Genomic DNA, 14,168 nt, shown 5'->3' on the forward strand with positions numbered 1-14,168 from the left:
TTTGTTCAAATCTGACAATCAGATGCTTAACATAAGCAGTAGATCATGGTTTGCCAAGAGAATATAAACTGGAGGGAACAGACTAGTTTTTCCACAGTGTGTTATGATTGTACAAAAGACTGTGTATTTGGCTAATTGGTGTAAAGCTAAAGCCTTTGAAATATAATGTTATTTAATTCCATATGTATTTCAGTGAGAATTGAAGGGACATTACTTTCTGGTTGTACAGCTAGTTGTGTGAACTTCTCTTCAAAAAGAGTGTAAATTTAAGAAAGAAAAAAGCTTTATCACATGGTTGCTGGTACTTTATTTGGTTACAGTTTAATGCCTATGCTTGGTTTTTAATGAGGACTTTAAAGAAAATATTTGTTCTGTATTTGTTTAGATAGATTTTATAGATATGTATATCAAATAATGCTAACATAGATTGAAAATTACATATATATAAAACTTTTAATGAAAGAGAATGTTTATGTAACCGAGATATTAGGAAAATGGAGCTGGAGATTAAAATGTTTCAACTCAAGTACTTTTACTCCCTAAGGTGTTGCTTTCTTATGATTCTCAGATTTCGGGAATTGGGGGTGGGTCAGGAGGAAGCTTCAGTTATATTCTGTTTTTAGTCTATAATGTGAAAGAAAATCATTGAATCTGTCTGTAGAGATGTCTGTCTACTGCACACTGCTTTTATGCCAGAAACATATTCTTTATTTTCACATGATGGGGAACATCTCTTTCTGAATGCTGTAGTGTGAATGAGGACCACCAATAGGAAAGAGAGATGTAATTTTCACACTTTGGATTAGAAAATTCAACACCTATTAAATGTGTTTATTTGGAATTAATACTTGCTAGATTAAATACCTTGGGTTGAAAGATACATTTATTTTTCCTATAATAGTTTCCTATGATGAAAGTGAGAATGGATTGAAAACATCAGCAAACAGAATTGCAGTTGTATTTATCGTGCAAGATTTTAAAAAATTATACAGCCCCTATTACATATTTAATTAAATCTCTATCTCTAGTAACTGCCTTTAAATTATTTTTAGAGTATATGATATTATGGCATCTGTATTTTCCTCAGTTTTTGCTTTCCATCTTCATTCTTGGAGAGGATGCCATCAAATAATACTTAGGTTGATGGTCGATTTTATCCAAGTTTATATGCCTTATAAGTAAGTTTCACATGCAACTTTACTTCTTGAAGATGCCAATGGCTCTATGTTATAATTTTAGAGTAACAGATTTGAAGCATGAAACACACTTTTAAAAATCTACTAGATTTGGAGGTACTTGTTTAAATCCTAAATAAATTGTAAAATAAACAAGAATTGAGAGTTATATTTATTTTGCAAGAATTTTATTTCCATGGTAATAGATTACTCTCCATTGTAGAAGAGGTGCCATTCCTTTCCATACACTAAACAGATAGCATTCAATTGGAATAGTACTTTGATATGTGTACAGGCTTTAAACTTGTATACATTGACAATGTGTATCTATTGGACGCTGTCTTTATAAACTTTTTTTTTTTTTAAGCAAAAACTGCCCCTCGTGTACATAACAATTCTATTGGAATACCTAGGGCTTGGCTATGTGGTAAAATAAACTGTGAAATGAACAAGAAGAAGAAGAAAAGGAATGGCCCAAGTAATTTTTCTTCTGTCATTTTATTGGTCTGTCATTACCTTTTTGTCTCTACATGTTTTGCCAAAGCAAATGCCTGGTAGCCAATTGTCAGTACTTTGTTTCTAAACTATAATAGAGATTTTTTTTTTTTTTTAGCTACTTCTTTTTCCTCCTTAATTAGATGTCAAACACGGTTAAAACCTCCACTGCTTGGCCCTTAAAAATATTCCAGCATGATTCACGAAGAGTTAAATCCCTGCCAACCCTAATTTCCCATGGTCACTTGTTTTCAAAGATCCACCATTAACTCTCTCGTTGCTCAGGTTGCTAAGATGAAGTTAACAGGCAATCACTGTGCTTACTTTCTACTTGTCATCTTGCCTAGTAGGAAAAGAAAGAGATTTGATATGTTAAATGAGAAAGAAAAAGAAGAAGAAGGGAGTCTTTGTAGTGGATATACATTTATACCTAATAAGGTACCTCTTTACTTTCTAGGAAAAAGGGATTGAATAGATGTGTTCAGGACCATCTGGAGAAGTGATAATATTAGAAAAATGGGGTATGCCGGCTTTTCCTCTGAACCAATCTGATTTAGAATCCTTGTGGGGGAAGCAAATGTGAGAACTCTGTAAATCTCAGCAGTCACATACAAATTATCCTCAAGAAACATCCACTCAGAGTTACTTTTGCCTTCCTTAAATATATATAATATAGCTAAATGTTAAAATGTTTCTCTTTAAAACTGATGCATAACTGTTTATTTCTTCTACAAAACTAGTCAAATTTCACTTTTCTCATGAAAAACCAGACTATCATATAATCTTCCTTTTGGAATGTGTGGTACAATGAAGACTTCAGAAAAACCTATGGAAATCACAAGGAAATAAATTAGGTTTAGGGTTTTAAACAAATGACAAATGTTCCATCACTCAGTGTGATGAGCTTTTCCAGGACACTGTGTGCTTCAGTTTTAGTAGAAATCAAAGACACATGCAAGTCGGAATGTGATGGTGATCATGTGAATCCAAAGGTTAAGTCGATGCCTTTAACTTTACTTTCATAGGGAAGACTTAGTAAATAGCACCTAAATGATTGTTTTAAAGGCCTTCTTTTCATACTTTGCAAAGCTTTTCTACCCCCCCACACCGAGACTTAGAATTATTACAATGAGACTATCAGTTAAATCAAAAGTCTCACACAATATCTTTCTGATAATAGAAGATAGTGTTTAACTAAAAATTATGAAAAAACATTTACAAAAGCTTTTTTTTCATTACTCAGAATGTTATGATCACTTCAGATTTCATTAATATGAATAATGATTTACTAATTAAATTTGGTGACTTTTCAGAGATTTTTCTTTACTTCTACCAAAGCATACAGATACATGCATACAAACATATATATGTGTATATATATGAGTATGAGTATATTTGAATGACCAAACTTCATGTTAATGTCTTATAGCTGAGAAAAAGTAATATTGGCAACCTACAGGTTGTGAAATTTATGAATTCTTTGCAACAAAATTATTACTGTTTTACAGTGATTTTCATATTTTAAATTATGTATTTATTTATTTATTTATTTATTATTTATTTTTAAAGATTTTATTTATTTTTTAGACAGACAAAATCACAAGTAGTTAGAGAGGCAGGCAGAGAGAGAGAGGAAGCAGGAGGAAGCAGGCTCCCTGAGGAGCAGAGAGCCCGATGCGGGGCTCGATCCCAGGACCCTGGGATCATGACCTGAGCCGAAGGCAGAGGATTTAACCCACTTAGCCACCCAGGTGCCCCGATTTATTTATTTTAGAATGGGTGTGATCTTTTGGGTCCCATGAAAAGTCCTCATGGATATCTCAAGTATTCCCATGATTGTATAATATGGAATATGTCTTATACTGATAATCTCCTCACAGCTAAAAAGAAAAGTTTCTATGAGAGGTAGAGGAATATATATATATTCATACACAGCCACACAGAGCAAAGAAGTTATAAATTCATTGCAATATCTATAATATATTTTTTCCTATAGTCACTTCTATATTTAACATCAGGTCTCTGACTTGCTGATTCTCATTTAACATGGTCTTTTCTTCTCAAATTCTGTTAACTTTAAAAATCATGTTTTGATTCTGAAATCTTCAATTTAAACACACTGAAAACCAGAAATTTTTATTCACCTACTTAATAAATATATTCTGGCAAAATAATGCAAAATAAAATAAAACAAGATGCTAAGTCACACATCTTATGATCCAATCCTGGTCAGATCAAATGCAGGCTAGTGAAAGTCTCCAGTTTGTGGCTTCTCTGTTTAAAACTGCTGACCAGATTGGCCTTTGAAATAATAATTTATACAGTGTAGACTTTAGCAAGCAGGAAAATAACTGAGACCACAAAACCATGCCATTTAAAATTCTAACCCACCAAATTTTGATAATGATATTCAGTCATTACTAGTTTAAAGAAAACTGAATACTCAAGAGATAATTTTTCCAATTCTAACTTTATGTTGTTATTTATCTTCATATAAATGATTTCTAGGTTTCCACTGCTGACAGGGATATAAAATACATGAATACTTAGGCCACTAAATAGATGTATAGATCTCTGAAAACTAATTTCTCTTTGTTTTCTTACTTTCCATTATCACATATAAATCAAACAACAACATTAACAAAAATGTTATGATTTTTGCTGAATGACATTTAAATTCTGTATTCAAACATTAATGCAAATGAAAGATCTTTCAAGAATAAACTTAATTAAAATTAATTAATATGATCGCATATGTTCCTTGTAAGGAAATAAAAGTAAACTTCCGGTTGCGGTGCATAATCTATTTATGCTTAGTGTGAATGTATAATTGTACTTCAGATATGTACTTTAAGGAACTTTTAAAGTTATCACGAACTTAAGTCAGCAATAAGAAATTTTGTGGCTTACCTTCTCATCCCAATTTTTCTTATTTAAGCTTCGGTGACATACCTACAGGTCCCAGTTCAAAGGTCGAAATTGCACACCTTTACATGTTTTGGAGAATTTTGTATCTAAAGTCAGGACTACGCTAAATAGAATTTGTACCTCAGTTGTTCTAAAACCTTCCAGAGACACCAGTACTGAATTTTTTTAATCTGTCATTATCTAATAACATGCATTTTCAAAGTCGTGATATTATATCATGGAAAGTTACATATTAATTGATTAAGACATTGCACTCATCCAACCTTTATGAAAAAAAAATCTATGATGAAAGGATTCATTAGTGCAAAGTTATTGGTAATATCTCCAAAACTCATGACAGCATCTAAGTTTAGTACGTGCAGTGAAAGCTTATTTTAAAAAGACCAGCAGCTGTAAACATAAATTAGAACAAGTGTGAGTCTAGGGATAGATCTTACCCCTCATGACTTCTAAGGTGCTATTTAAAGGAATTATCATGATTTGCAGTTCTAGGCTTCCACTAATAGGTGGCACTAGCAATTTGTGACAGCTCTTTCATTAGTTTGGAAATGGGCAGGCTGCTAGGATAAATATACACAGAGTAATGTGTGGAGGCCAAGTTTGGAAAAACTGGCAGAAGAGTCCGGAGATGTAACATGCCCAGTGCAGAAGCATTAGTTAAAATGCAGTTTGCTAAAGATTTTGATGTGCTCTGTACGTACATTTATTGGTACATTTGGACCCTGGGAAAGGAAATGGTTATAAATAAATAAGTAAATAGATGGTTGGATTTTTTTTTACTTATATGGGACTTTACAAGTGAAATTGATCTGTAAAATGTAAAACAAGATAGTGGGTAAAATAGTAGTACCAAACAATCAGAATATGGAAGGACAGCTTCATGTGTCTTTATGTATATTAAATTTTTATATACATTCATGTATATATACATACATACATACATATATATACATATACACACACACACATATCTTTTTTTTTAGTCTGAATCATAAAATGTTCTTAACAGAAATGACGCAGCCTGCCTGTGGCACATTATTGCCATCATAATTGTGGAGTAGCTAATTGAGACAGTAGGATATTTAGTAAATCACATAAAGTATATTTTTAAAAGTGACTCCTTGTGATTTGTAGGTTGTTTTAAATTATTATCATAATTAAACATAGGGAAGAATCAATAAATTGTAACTGCCGCATATAAGTCTGAATGTCTCCAGTTACTATCTCCTTCTATTGCCAAGACATAAACATCAGTATAAATAGGAATTCACACACTATTTCGAAACAGTAACAAAGCTGGACTCTGTCAAACCCAGGATAAGAAAATATACAATTTACACACACTCAAATTAGGGAATGAAGATAAGCAAAAATAAAATGCTGTTGATAAATATGAAGAATAATTGAATCTTAGTATTTTCTACAAGTTTAGGGTAAAACTTAAAGAGACCACAAATTTAGAGAATCTTGTCGTCTCCTAAATGAGTCGTTAAACCTGTGCTTCCAGGTTTCCTTTGCTTGGAGAGAGAGATATGACATGGGAAACAATGTTGACCAAATCTCATAGTAACTCACTCTGTTGCCGAAATCATAAACATGTCTTTTGATAAAATATAGCATCACCCACTTGAGTCTTCATCGGCGAACTAAATGGAGCTTAGTACTATTGAATATGTCAAATGACTTCTTTGGTTTGTAAAATTACTTAAAAGGATCATCTCTGTAGTGCCAGACCGAGAGGTTGTCAAGGCCAGGTCTATTATTTCTTGTCATTAGACTCTTCAATGGCTAGAACCGTGACTCGTTGAGTGATTCTGGGCTTCATTTGACACACCTTGTTTTTTAAATGCAAAATGCCTCTGTGTAAGTGAGTACAGAAAGAATGCATGTGTGCAATAAATCAATTCATTGCTTGTGAATTGTACATTGTAATGTAGGGGAAGTAAGCTTAGGGCTAGACACTAGGGGAGGAAGCTCTCCGCTGAGGCACTTAGAAGTGCCCAAAGGGTCTGGAAGCAGTGTGTTCTCCACAAACAGTAACCCCCTCCGAACCAAGCTAGTTTCCGGACTGAATCACAAAGTGTCTGGCTATCTTTACCTGACTGCAAGTAAGACATGGAGAATATACAGCAATACTTACATCTTGGAAGATCCTAGGAACCGGGTTGATGAGTTGTGTCATGTCTTTGGAGGAACACCCTGATTTTTTTTTCCCCATTATTGTGTCTTGGTACACACAGCCAGAAAAGAAAGTGAGGGAGGCTATTCTAAAACCAGAGAGTGGCTAAAGATAAAATGTCTCATCGCCCGTTTCATGGTATCAAAGCATTTGTGTAGAGCAGATCAACTCTACCAAACAAACTTGAAAGTACAATCATTTTTTAAAAAATTGAAATTGACTATATTTCATTGTTCCTGCTTTTGAGAGAATCCTGGTTTGGCTCTCTGACAGCTTGCTAAGATGTCTTCCTTGCTTCCTCTTATCTTTGAGTCGACGGATTTTTTTTTTAGTCCACCTATAGGTCTAGAACTGATGTCTAGAATATACATTAGTTTATGTGCTTGGTGTTAAATTCTTATAAAATATGTCAGTCCTGTGACAAAGCAGAAATAGCCACAGGAAAGAACAAGAAATAGCCACAGGAAAGGACAACTACTAAGAGTACTGTGTATACAAATCAGAGCTATTAAGTGACATTAAAAAGTAATTAAGGTCTCATCCCAGCCCTTAAGTAATATATGTGGGGAAAGCCAAAAGAAGGTTGTTTATAAGTGAGATCAAATCGAAACTAGACAAGTACTTGGGAATTTTCATCATGTGCGTTAGAAATTTTAGTTTGTTTATCTTCAAATTTGAAATTTCAAGGGAATAAACTTGACTCTGCTGTGACCATCCTTTAAAAGAACCTAGATTTTCATCAGCTATGCAAATGTCAATTATTTTTAAATTCCATTATTGTAATTAATACATAGTTTTTATTTGTATCCTGTTTGTAAAATGCACACAGACACACACAAACACATATGGCATGTGACAATTTCTTCATGAACAAGTAGATTCTTGGGTACAGTGAATCTGGTAGAACATCTGAGGAAGGCTGTATCACATCTCCCTAAAAATGTCAGTGGACTTTTTAAAAATAGGATGCGAAGAAGGTGGACCTCAAAAGAGAATAATGTGAGAAGGCAGAAGTAGAGAAAGTGGTAATTACCACTATCTAAAACTATTTCTTTGTGGCTTGTTTTTCCTTTCAGGAAGACAATATATTTTTACATAGCTTACAAAATAGTATAGTTATGTAATTTTTCCGCATTCAAATGTGATACAGAAACAAATCTGTCCTTTAACAAGGGAACTTAAAGTTGCAGCATATCAGGCTTGGAACATCATGGAGTTAATATGCAGTTGTCTAGGTTTGACTGAAAATGAGATCGAAGGGGGGACTAGTGGTAGCATATCTGTAAGGACTTTTCCACAGTGGTCACAATCCTTCTCTCCTTTGGGATTTGTCTGTAAAGTACATTGAACAGGCTTCTTTCAAACCAATGGAAGAAAGAAAGGAAAGTTGAGCTCAGTTATCCAGTGTAGAAAACACTGTTAAGTATAGCTCCTTGAGCTCATAAAATATACTGGATTAGAATGAAGCTTTCCTCCTGTTTTCCTAGCTATTTCCTATGGTTTTCTGCTTTATTATTTCCTTAATCGATCCACCAACAATTTGTGAAAAAAGAAGTTGCTGTTTTTATAAATACTTGTTTTTTAATTTGAAGGCACCCATGTCATTTATATGATGAGTATCAGGTATTAAAATGTTCCTTTAACTGTGTATTTCTGTTATGTACCATGTTTAATTGTAAAATTATATACCACATACTTTTTAATTTGCTTAGCCATCCATTATCATTCTGGATGTTTCTCTGGTTCACTTAGGAAAACATTGGTTTCAACAAACAGCTTGGCAGTATTTTGGCACATTTCATAATGTATTAGGAAAAGTTGTTGGTTCCTGGTCACTTGTGGAAATTTGATTGTAGTAGTGTAACTGTACTTGTAGAACTATATATAAATGAAGAACTACATAAATCAATGTGTTTATATGCAGTACTTGTGAGTGTATATTCATAACAAATACAAGAAAAGTTACATTCAAGTCATTATTTTTCCAAACAACATTATGTTTAATTGTGGATTGTGGAAAGTGGAATGCTGAGAAATAGTGAAGATATCAGGTCTTTTGCTTGATATCAGGTCTTGGGTAGTTCAGGATTCTATGACCTTCTGCCCTTTAATGTTGGATCTTCCCAGAACATTTTCCACCATACAAAGCTGCTGGGTAATGGAGTTTTCTGTCTTCATTAAGGCATCCCTACTCGAGGAAGCCGCCAGCATGCCTCTTTCAGCGGCCCTTCCATTGAGCCTTCCCAGCATGTTGGCTCCTTAGTGTCTTGCTTCCACCTAGAATGCACACAGTGATCATACGATCAAGTCCTTCCTCCTCCAGAGTTCAGGGTGTGAGCAGGACAAAGATTCCCCCAATACAATACCCTTCCATCTCTCCAGATTTAAAATATGTCATCTTTTTTTCACTGATTCTGGCTGCCTTCCTCCCTCGTCCTCCATCCCCGTCTTTGCCCTAGAAATTGTCTTCATCCACTACCTTCCTGTCTTTTCCAAATAAATCTTATTTAAGCCTCTCCTTTTGAAAGAAAATCCTGTTAAGTCCCCCCTGGGAATATGGAAACATTTCTAGGCCTCAAAAATTAAAAGCCCTTATGTCTCTCTTGGGAAGAGGTTTAGAACTTCTTATTTTTATCAGATGGCTCTCCAGAAGAGCAAACAAAATGACAATTTCTTAATTAGGTAATCTTGCCACTTTAAATTTTCAGTCAGTTACCCCTTCTATATCTATGTACCTAATGATCTAAACTAGACATTGTGCCTGATACAGAGGGTACGTCCCATAATTTTAGTCCAACTGCCTCAGCTTTATACATATAAAATAAGCTGATCAAAGGACAAAATAACCTCCTTGACCCTTGAAATGTAGAAATGTTACCCAAATGATGACCCAGAAGCAGAAAGCACACCCAACCAGAAATTCTTTACCCAGGGAGCTTCTCCCCATCTGCCCAAGCCCCTGCCTGCTTTCCCAAACACTACGAACTCTGGGCAGAGGCTGAGCCAGCTGGGGTCTTTGGCATTTATCTCTTCCTCGTGTCAAAGGTTACAGAATATCTACATCTGGATCTCTCATGGGGAACTCCAGCTCAACTTGTTCAAAACTGCGACCACTGACTTTTCTTCATATGTGTTTGTCCTTATTCCCAGTTTCAGAGAATGTTGTCATTTTGTCCCAGCTGTCCAGACCAGAAGCATCTTTGTCTATTCTTTCACTGGCTCACCCCATGTCTAACTAGATGTCTGGTGGATTCTACCTCTTGAGTCACTCAAATCTGTCCGTTCTCTCTTCCACGTTAAGTCAGATCCTTATCATCACTTGCCCTACTATGGCAACAGCCACCTTTAATTACTGTCTCTTCTTTCCATCACTACTGGCTACAATTCTTTTTGAAATTCAAATCTAATTATGCCTTTCCTTTGTTTTAAGATTTTACTGATTAAAGTCCAAACTCTTAACTTGACCTAAAAGAATGATTAACTTAAAGGAGTCTAGGGCATAGAGGGAACTAATTGGAGGTCTTGGAGTTGTTCACATATGAGGAAATTAATCCCTGTGTAAGGATCATGATAATGAAAATGAGAGAGGAAGGCAGAAGATGAGCTGTATTGAATGTAAAGAAACATTAGATTTGGTAAATGACTGTGTGTGAGGAGGATCTGGAGAATTCAAGGACGGTAAGTTTTAAATTTCTGCAGGAGGAGTGTGATACAACAATTGGTAGTAACTGGAAAGTGAAACTCTCCGCATTATAGCCAGAACCATGCAACCACCTGGTACCAACTTCTCAGTGTCACAATTGTGAACTTTCCTTCCTGGGAGCACATCTTGCCAGACTTAGTTGTTCACTGATGCTCTTCTTGCCAATAAACATTGACTTGAGTATCTCCTTTCATAAGGCTTTTGAAAAGGCAGACAAGTATAAAAAGTATATGGCAACTATCCTGAAGAAATTTAACAACTTGGAAGGGGAGATTACTGGCCAGATTATTGGCTTTTGAACATCAACTTCTTTATCTGTTTACTTGTTGTTGTTGTTGTTGTTGTTGTTTAATATTTTATTTTTTTAAAATAATCTCTGCTTCCAACGTGGGACTCAAACTTAAAAACCCAAGACCGAGAGTCACATGCTCTACCAACTGAGCCAGCCAGACATTTTCTATTCTCAGTCAAGTACAGAGTCTTACACATGATAGTGCCTTATTAAATTCATGAAGTAGTTGAAGGAATAAGTGAGGAGGTGACATAAAATCATCCCAGGTGAGAGGACTAAGGAGCAGAGATGAGACCACATATCAAATAGATCTGAGTATAAGACATAGCCTATTATAGAAAGTGAAATATGGGAGAGAACATCATTTATAATGGCAGAGGTAGTTTAAATATGGATGACTGGTAGAAATTTTTGAAGAAGATTATAAAATGCAAATTCCAGATTTGAACAGTAGGTGATGAAACCTTTTAAAGTTTGTAAATGAGTGGTATGTGCAAAGCAATGCTTTAGGAATCCAGAAACCTGGTAGCTGGCCTTCAGTTCTGAGTTAATGAGGCATTAGCAGAGACGCTGAAGCAAGATTCTAAAACAAACGGCTACAGTACAGATTGGACCTCATATAGTGACCTTGTCTCCTAGGGTACAGAGACTCCATATATAGGCAGGTAGCTCTGCCTTATCTACATGGAGCAATACATTTTCACACATCCAGACAAATGGAAGTTATTTCTAAGAAAAACTGCTGATATTCATGCTTTCATGTAAAATGTTATAGTCCAACAATCTAGTATCATTTAGGATACAGCCATCCACTTAAAATGTTCTATTACCTATTAATTCCTTCCAGTTCTCTTAGATTCATGGTGGAGCACACATTTAGGACTTCCGATGAGGTATTGTGCACACAGCTTCCTCTGTCACAATGTCACTCTTTGGGCAAAGCAAGATAAAACAAGATATCGAGGGTGGTCCTTTTGTTTTCAGGTTACGATATTATGGGGGCTCATCCTTCTTTAATAGATTTTTTTTTCTCCTGGACTGGTGTACAGGGATTCACTCCTTTGCACTTGATTCTTACTAGACAGAATGGGAAGCTGTGCGCAAACAAAGGAACTACTCCTAAGACTCCAGTTCCCTGGTAGGCTCTCACACATTGGCCCCGAGCCACGGAGTTTCTTGCTTTCACTGCGTGTTCTTCGTGTTCAATAGAGTCTCAGCCTGCTTTTGCTTCCCGAGGTGCCTATTCAGAACAGAATTAAGGTTCCCTTGGCACATTCTAACAGAGCACACATCCTCTCTCTATCATTCAGCCTTCTAATCCAGACAGCTTCTTGAGAAAGATTTCCAGCATAACAGCAAAATGGGACCAAGTGACTAGAAAAAGTTTTTCTTGCATGCCTGAAATCACTTAGCAAAGCAGAGTAGAGTCAGTGTCTGTTTTGTTCAGTGTTGTTTCATCAGAAATAAGATGAATACTTGTCTCATGGGCATTGCTCTTTAGCTGTCAAATTAGAGAGGACTGTCTACCCTCCGATAGTACTTCTGTCCACAGCTTTATAAATATTAGCACATTCATTTTGGAAGAATCTGTTTTGACTGTTTTAGGCAGAGGCCATATAAGGAAGTGAAATTAGTGATGCTGTAGTAATTTGTTTCTTTAGTACAGATCTCAGTCTCTAAGATTGAGGAATACCACATGTAACACACAGTATGGACCTCATTCTCCCAAATGGTTTCTCCACTGTATATATTATATATCTTTTCAAACAACTGAGTTTTCTTAGAAAAACTGAAGATAGAGGTAATAGCTGAATGTCTCTCATATGCCCCACCTGAACAGCCAGATTTACTGCCTTTTCATGTTTCCGAAAGAATAAAATTTCACATTCTTGGAGTGTACAAAATGAATTCCAACGTTCTGTCCTTGGAATGTGCAAAATAAATAAATTCGATGATATATATTATCTTTATTTAGTGTTATTGAGCAGGAAGTCATGCTGTGTTTACAGTGTTCAAGTGCTTGCTTGTTGGCCTATTGAAAATTAGTGGCTTTTTAAAATTCAGCTACTAGCAAAGATTTCACAAGGACAAGAAGAATCTTAGCATAGCAAAGAAAGCATTGAGTTGAATTGACTCTGAGGCTAATATTAGCTAATAAAGCTAATAACATGTCCACCTCCTAACATGGAAGTGGAAGTGGACATGTTATTAGCTTTATTAGCCTCAGATTGCTCTTCCCTAAAGTGGGAGAATCGCTGCTTTACAGTAACTGGTATCAGGTAATAACAATACATTGTGATTTGCCTGGTCACAGCCTCATACAAAGAAGGTTCTAGACACCATGTTTTGCTCTTTGGTATGGGTATGCATGCACAGATTCTCTAACTACTACTTTTTTGTGAGTTCAATTAATAATAATAATACCAAGAAATTAACAATTGTTACATTTGTATAGCACTTATTTCAAAGACTTGTAAAATAATAGTCTGAATGTAGAAGACATGAGATTTGTCGATGTCAGCTGGTCAGGGAACATTTGAGGAGGCTTTGTCAAAGGCTGGTGTTAAAAGGAAACAATTGATGAAAACACAACTGAGTCTAACATTAGGCCTTTCAGTCCAGCATGTGTGAAGGTAAACGTCTTGACGTTGACCTGTTGCTTGACCAAGCTTCAAGTGTGACTTCAACAGAATCCGTATGCGTGTATCCATAAAGCTACTGGGGCAGATGAAGGCTGGTCTCTGGCTGTGAATACTTACTGAGCCAGGCTGAGCAAGGAAGCACCTGTTTCTTAAGGAAAGGGTTGCTGCATCTCACAGACTATAAGTTCCAATTCATGTTTTCAACATGAACCAAAGTCAGTCATTTAATATTTAGGAAAAATAACCAGGAAATGACTAGTTTTATTTGCTCCTGTACTTACAGCATATCCTCTTAAGTGGTGTAATGGTTGCCTTAATATTATTTTGTTATGACTTAGTCCATGAAGACACAACATCCTTCATGACAACTTAAAGAGTATTGAATTCACATAGGAATTAGCACAATATTTCTATTTTATATGTCCCTGAGTCTGAATGAAACACTGTAGATATAAAGTCTAGGGCTTTCTGACCAGTTCTGTAACCACCTGTGATTGCAAATAACCCATTTGCAGGAAAGGGGATATTCGGTCATCAAGAAAATAAACTTGCAGTCTGAAGCCAGTAAACAGAATGAAGAACATGTCGAGAGTAACTTAAAGGGGCTCTTGTCTAACAGAGGACACTTGGAAGCCAGACTAGGAAAGCTAGACGTCCTTAAGAAAGGAGGTGACACTAACCACATTCGGCTTTTAAAGGATTTTTCTGGAAGGCAGAATTCCTTTGGAAAACACTTTTATGCACCAGCATGAAT

General features: G+C 35.6%; 1 protein-coding gene across 3 annotated transcripts in view; it reads left to right on the forward strand.

Moving 5' to 3' along the window:
- SEMA3A (semaphorin 3A) overlaps nt 1-14,168 on the forward strand; it is a 306,101-nt gene that overhangs the window by 103,881 nt on the left and 188,052 nt on the right. The gene's annotated exons all lie outside the window — the stretch shown is intronic.

The sequence above is a fragment of the Lontra canadensis genome, unplaced genomic scaffold (assembly GCF_010015895.1).
Source record: "Lontra canadensis isolate GAN:19392208 unplaced genomic scaffold, GSC_riverotter_1.0 scaffold48, whole genome shotgun sequence".
Lineage (NCBI taxonomy): Eukaryota > Metazoa > Chordata > Mammalia > Carnivora > Mustelidae > Lontra > Lontra canadensis.